The sequence below is a fragment of the Indicator indicator genome, chromosome 38, assembly GCF_027791375.1.
Source record: "Indicator indicator isolate 239-I01 chromosome 38, UM_Iind_1.1, whole genome shotgun sequence".
Lineage (NCBI taxonomy): Eukaryota > Metazoa > Chordata > Aves > Piciformes > Indicatoridae > Indicator > Indicator indicator.
Genome location: NC_072047.1, coordinates 41,730 through 47,746, shown reverse-complemented (window position 1 = coordinate 47,746; position 6,017 = coordinate 41,730).

Sequence of the window (6,017 nt, the reverse complement as noted above, 5' to 3'; positions counted from 1 at the left end):
CTACGCAAGACCCCGGCTCCGCCGCGGCCTCCGCCCGGCCCGGACGCGCCTGGCTGCCGGGGGTGACTCGCAGGGCGCATGCGCAGCGCTCCCGTCCCTACCCCCTCCCCCCCGCGGCCGCCTTTGTGTGGGCCGCGTCGCGACACTCCCCCCCCCTGTGGTGGTTTGAAACTGTCTTTTTAATTTTTCCTCGCAAAGTTCGGAACAGAGAAAGTGCAAGCGTGTAAATAAGTCACTATTGGGTGTAAGAAAGCAAAATAACGATTGTTCTAAACACTTCCATTGGATAGATAGAAATGTTTAAGAACTATTACCCAAAACAAAGTAGGCACTCTACACATTCTGCGTTCTGCAGTGGGGGCAGTTGCTGGGCTGTCTGGCTGCTGTTTCTTCTTCTCTTCTGGCTGAAGATAACACACTGACCTTGGCAGCTAAGTTAACAACTTTCTGCTTAACTAACTCTGCTTCTCTGTCCAGGGGGCCTGGGGGGGAAGCTCCTGGGAGAGGGAGGCCCCTTTGGGGAGGGTCCCCTTTGGGGGGAAGCAAAGGGAGATCGGTTGTGCTTTTTCTGTTGATTGTATATATTTGTAAATGTTGTGAATTTTGTATATTTGTACAGATTCATTGCATTTCGTCATAGACTGTAGATTCTGCTTTGTAAATACAGCTTTTCATTTGCTTCCAGACTGGGCTAGCCTGGTTATTGTCCGGGGGGGGGGGGGGGAATTTCAGCTCACACTGACACACCCCCTCTCCCCGCAACCCCCCCTGGCCCGCCCGCAATAGTACGGTCCCGCGCCAGGCACCTCCCGCCTTCCCGGCATGCACTGGGGCGGGGCGAGGGCAGCGTGGGCGGGCGAGGGTAGCGTGGGGCGGGGCGAGGGCAGCGTGGGGCGGGGCGAGGGCAGCGTGGGCGGGCGAGGGCAGCGTGGGGCGGGGCGAGGGCAGCGTGGGGCGGGGCGAGGGCAGCGTGGGCGGGCGAGGGCGGCCGCCCCTCCGCGCCCCGAACGCGGCTCGGACCTCGGCCCGGCTTCCCGAGCGTTACCTGCCCGGGGGTGGCACTGAGGGTGATGTCATCTGCGGAGCGGGGCATGTGTGTCCTGCCTCTCAGGACCATAGAATCGTTTCGGGTGGAAAAGCTGTCTGGAGATCATTGCAGTCCAGCCAGCAATCCAACCCCACCACGGGTGTGTCGGTGTGAGCTGAAATTCCCCCCCCCCGCCAACTGGCTAGCCCAGTCTGGAAGCAAATGAAAGGCTGTATTTACAAGCAGAGAAATGCAATAAATATGTACAAATATACAAAATTCACAACATTTACAAATATATACAATCAAACCAGAAAAGCACAACCGATCTCCCTTTGCTTCCCCCCAAAGGGGATCCTTCCCAAAGGGGCCTCCCTCTCCCAGGAGCTTCCCCCCCCAGGCTCCCTGGACAGAGAAGCAGAGTTTGTTAACCAGAAAGTTGTTAACTTAGCTGCCAAGGTCAGTGTGTGTCATCTTCAGCCAGAAGAGAAGAAGAAACAGCAGCCAGACAGCCCAGCAACTGCCCCCACTGCAGAATGCAGAATGTGTAGAGTGCCTACTTTGTTTTGGGTAATAGTTCTTAAACATTTCTATCTATCCAAGGGAAGTGTTTAGAACAATCAGTATTTTGCTTTTTTACACCCAATAGTGACTTATTTACACTCTTTCACTTTCTCTGTTCTGAACTTTGCAAGGAAAAAATTAAAAAGACAGTTTCAAACCATCACAACGGGCATCAAACTCTGTCCCCAAGTGCCATGGCCACAGGTTTCTTGGGCACTTCCAGGGATGGGGACTCCACCACCTCCTTGGGCAGCCTGTTCCAATCCCTGGCTGCTTACTCAAGGAAGAAATCTTTCCTCATCTCCAACCTAAACAACCTGGCACAACTTGTGTCCATTTCCTCTTGTATTGCAAGTTACTGGAGAAAAGAAACTGACCCCCAGCTTGCTCCAACCTCCTGTCTGGGAGCTGTAGAGAGCCAGAAGGTTTCCCTTCAGCCTCCTTTTCTCCAGGTCCCTGTTCTCCAGACCCTTCCCCAGCTTCCTTCCCCTTCCCTGGCCCCACTCCAGCCTCTCAATGTCCTTCGTGGAGTGAGGGACCCAAAACTGAACCCAGGATTCAAATCACTGGGAAAAAAAAAATAAATAGAATCCCCAAACAGAATTAGTTCTGTTCTAACTCAAAGCAGGACACAGCTGCTTTTCTTTTTTTACCTCCATGTGGCAGCATCATTCCCACCCTCCCCAGTTCCCCAAGGGCAGCAGCCTTGCATGGGGGGAGTGAGAGGAGTTTCTTCTTGCAGGGTTTTCAGAGCAAAGCTTGACGCTCCTAAAAAAAAAAAAAAAAGGGGGGGGAGGCAAACTCTTTGTCACTTCAGCTGCCAAGTTCTGAGTATTTCTGTGTCACTGCCTTCACCATATGGGATATTTCTGGTTTCTTGTGGAGCAAGGGGGAATCAAATTGTGTCTGGGAGCTGAGCGCTGGGTGCCCTGCCCCGGGTAGGACACTCAGGGGTTAATCAAGCCTGGCGTGATGGAGACAGAACCATTAACGCCTCCAACACTGTGTGCTTGGACTTTCCAAAGTTTCTCCCAATTTGTTTGGCTTCCCTGAGGAGTATCTGCAAGTGCTGTTGCTATTCCTCTGACCGGTTCTGAGTCAGACCTGTGGTGTGCAGTCACCAGCTTAACCCTTTAGCCGCTGGGATGCAAGAGTCACCCTGTGCCTGCGGGGTTTCTCCAGAAAGCAAGGAGAAATCTGCCAAGCTGTGACCTCAGCTTGGAGATGGAACTGTTAGAGCAGTTCCAGAGGAGCTCACAAAGATGATCTGAGGGCTGGAGCACCTGGTGCTGTGAGGACACAGGCTGAAGGAGCTGGGGTCATTCAGCCTGGAGAAGAGAAGGCTCCTGGGACACATCAGAGCAGCCTTCCAGAATCTGAAGCAGGCTACAGGAGAGCTGGAGAGGGACTTTGTACAAAGGCATGGAGTGACAGGACCAGGGGTGGTGGCTTCAAGCTGGAAGAAGCTGGATTGAGATGAGATATTAGGAGGCAATTCTTCCTCCTGAGGGTGGTGAGGCACTGGAACAAGTTGCCCAGAGAAGTTGTGGAGGCTCTAAGCCTGGCAGTGTTCAAAGTCAGGTTGGACAGGACCTTGAGCAACCTGGCCTGGTGGAAGGTGTCCCTGCCCATGGCAAGGGGGGTTGAAACTGGATGATCTTTAAGGTCCTTCCCAACCCAAACCATTCTATGATTGTCAGAGACATGGAGCTTGGTTTACTCTGTGGATTTATGATGAGGCTTTCCTGAGGCTCCTGAGTGGAGCTGGAGCCTGCTCAGGCTGTGCTGCACCCCTGCAAGGCTGCTTGCACCTGCGGGTGGCTGCTCCTTTCCTTTCCTTTGAGGTTGTTTCATCCTCCGATTCCATCCTTAAGGCAGCCCAGCTGGCTTGGGGTGTCTTGGTGAGCAGAGAGCAGTGACACAGGTAAATAAAAGCCAGCCTGCTTCATTCAGAGGCTTTGGTAACACCACCTTGGCTCTCTTCCCTTGGCCAGCCCTCGGTGCTGCAGGCAAGGCAGCAGGTCTCAGAGCAGCCCTTGGAACACACCCTGATCCATGCTGTAAATCAGGAGGTGACTCAGCAGAGGCAAGAGGCTATTTTTAGCTCCTCCTAAGCTTTCTGTGTCAAGCTGAAGTTTTATATTTTATCCTTTCAGTGCTAGCCCCAAACCAACGTCGTCTTCTAACTGTGGAGCCATTCATACTCCCAGGACCTGCCACCTCCAGGAGCCCTGCTGCCAGAAACCAGCCCAGCTCTCCCCTGCTAAAAGAGGAGCACATTTTGGCTGCAGTCAGCAAAGCAAACACCGAGTCCAGGAAGCCAAATGGGCAGCATCTGACCACGAGTCTCAGTTCAAAGGAACCGCAGAGGCTGTTTGTATGCACCTGAGAACATCAACCTTGAACCTGTGCTGCTGGAGGCTGTTAGGCTTGGGGACTCACATGTCTGGCCAGAAAAAGAGCCAAGTGATGGTGTGAGCCCATTCCCATGGGATCCTACCACGTGGAAGGAGAGAAAAAAAAAAAAAAGAAAAAAAGAAAAAAAAAAACCCTCCTGGAAGTTGAGCTGTGGAAAAAAATGTGATACAAGATAAATTACAAACCTCTGTTGGCTGAAGAAGGAAGCCATGTGCTTGGAGAGATGTGGGAGGGAAAGATTGAAGGCATCCTGAGGGTTAGAACCCTCAAAGCTCATTTTCAAGTTGCCTTTGTAGCTCTGTGTATGGGGGGAGGGGGTTTAACAGCAGCACCTCAGCCCCTTTGTGGTGGGGTCTCATGGCTTAGGTGTGGCAGAGGTTGAGGCTGGTCCCACCAGGCAGTGGTTTAGCAGGAGGTGGCTGTGCCCTGTCCAACCACCAGGTCCTGTTGCCACCAGAGCAGCTGGGTTGTGAGAGCAGGACCTGTGGAGGGGTGAGAGGCTTTTCTAGGAGCGTGAACCATCCTGGCTTTGCCCCATGGAGATTTAACCTGGGATGGGACTCTCTGAGGTGGAGCTGAAAGCTGCATTTTAGGCAACACGGAGCATTTCAAACCTTGGACCTGCCAAGCCAGAGGGTTTTGTTCCAGTTTCTGCTCCAGCTTCACAGCTTAGTTTGGGTATGGAGCTCACAGTCTTAACACCCTCACTCCTCTCTTTCATCCCAGAGCTCCTTTTAAGTCTTGGTTCAAGGGGAGGAAAGGGAGGAGGGAAGAGAAAGGAGTAGATCTTGGTTCAGACTCTACATTTGTGGTTTTGTTTCCCCTGGCTTTTAGGAGCACCCTGGGTTGGCAGAGGAAGGAGAAACATTTAACCCTTTCCTGTATGTGCTCGGAGGCAAGGCAGCTGCATCAGGAAAGGTGAAGGGAGGGATCTGAGGGAGGCAGGATGAGGAAATCCACCTGCTTGCCCTCAGCATCTCCAGAACCCCAAAAATAAGGCAGTTAAAGGGGGTGAAGGCAAAAGTCTCAGCATCAAGGGGAAACTGAGGCACTGGGAGGACTGGGTGGCATGCCCAGGCTTGCCCAAGGAAGGGGCCATGGTGCAGGGAGGGGAATTCATGAAATTCACAACCTGGACTGCACGCAAAACCTTTTCCACCTTCTTTTAAAAAGGAACCTTTGATGAGAAAATTCACTTTGTTGACACAGAGAGGGGAAGGTCAAAATTATCAGGGCCAGCTTCAGATCCCTTCCAGGCACAAAACCCAGAGGAGGGGCAACGAAAAGCTGGAGGCAGAACAGAGCAGTGCTGGTCACAAATAACAGACACAGGCACGTACCCCATCCCCTGCCAGGGGTGTGCTGAGGGTCACAGTTCAAAGCAAGATGCTCTGGACAGGGAGATTAGAGCCTCCTTCACACCCCCCCCCCAGTCTCTTTCAAAGATGGGTGATGGGCAAACAGATGCTGCATTAGACAGGACACAAATATTTCAAGGGGCTGAACTGCCACAAGGGCAGGCAGCCTCGTGTGGGGTTAACCACTAACTGTGGCTGATAAGAGCAGGCTTCCCCAGACAGCCTTGCCTAGGCATTTTGGCCTCCAATCTTCCTTCTCCATGGCTATTTTGGGCTCAAATCTCCCTTTTCCTAGGCAGTTTTGGGCTCGAATTTCCCTTCTCCTGGATAGTTTGGGCTTCAATCTCCTTTCTCTCTGGGTATTTTGGGCTCCAATCTCCTATTCTTGGGCAGTTTGGGCTGCAATTTTCCCTTTCCTAGACAGTTTGGGCTCCAATTTCAGTTCCCCCGGGTGTTTTGGGCTCCAATCTCCTTTCTCTCTGGGTATTTTGGGCTCCAATCTCCTATTCTTGGGCAGTTTGGGCTGCAATTTCCCCTTTCCTAGACAGTTTGGGCTCCAATTTCAGTTCCCCCGGGTGTTTTGGGCTCCAATCTCCTTTCTCTCTGGGTATTTTGGGCTCCAATCTCCTATTCTTGGGCAGTTTGGGCTG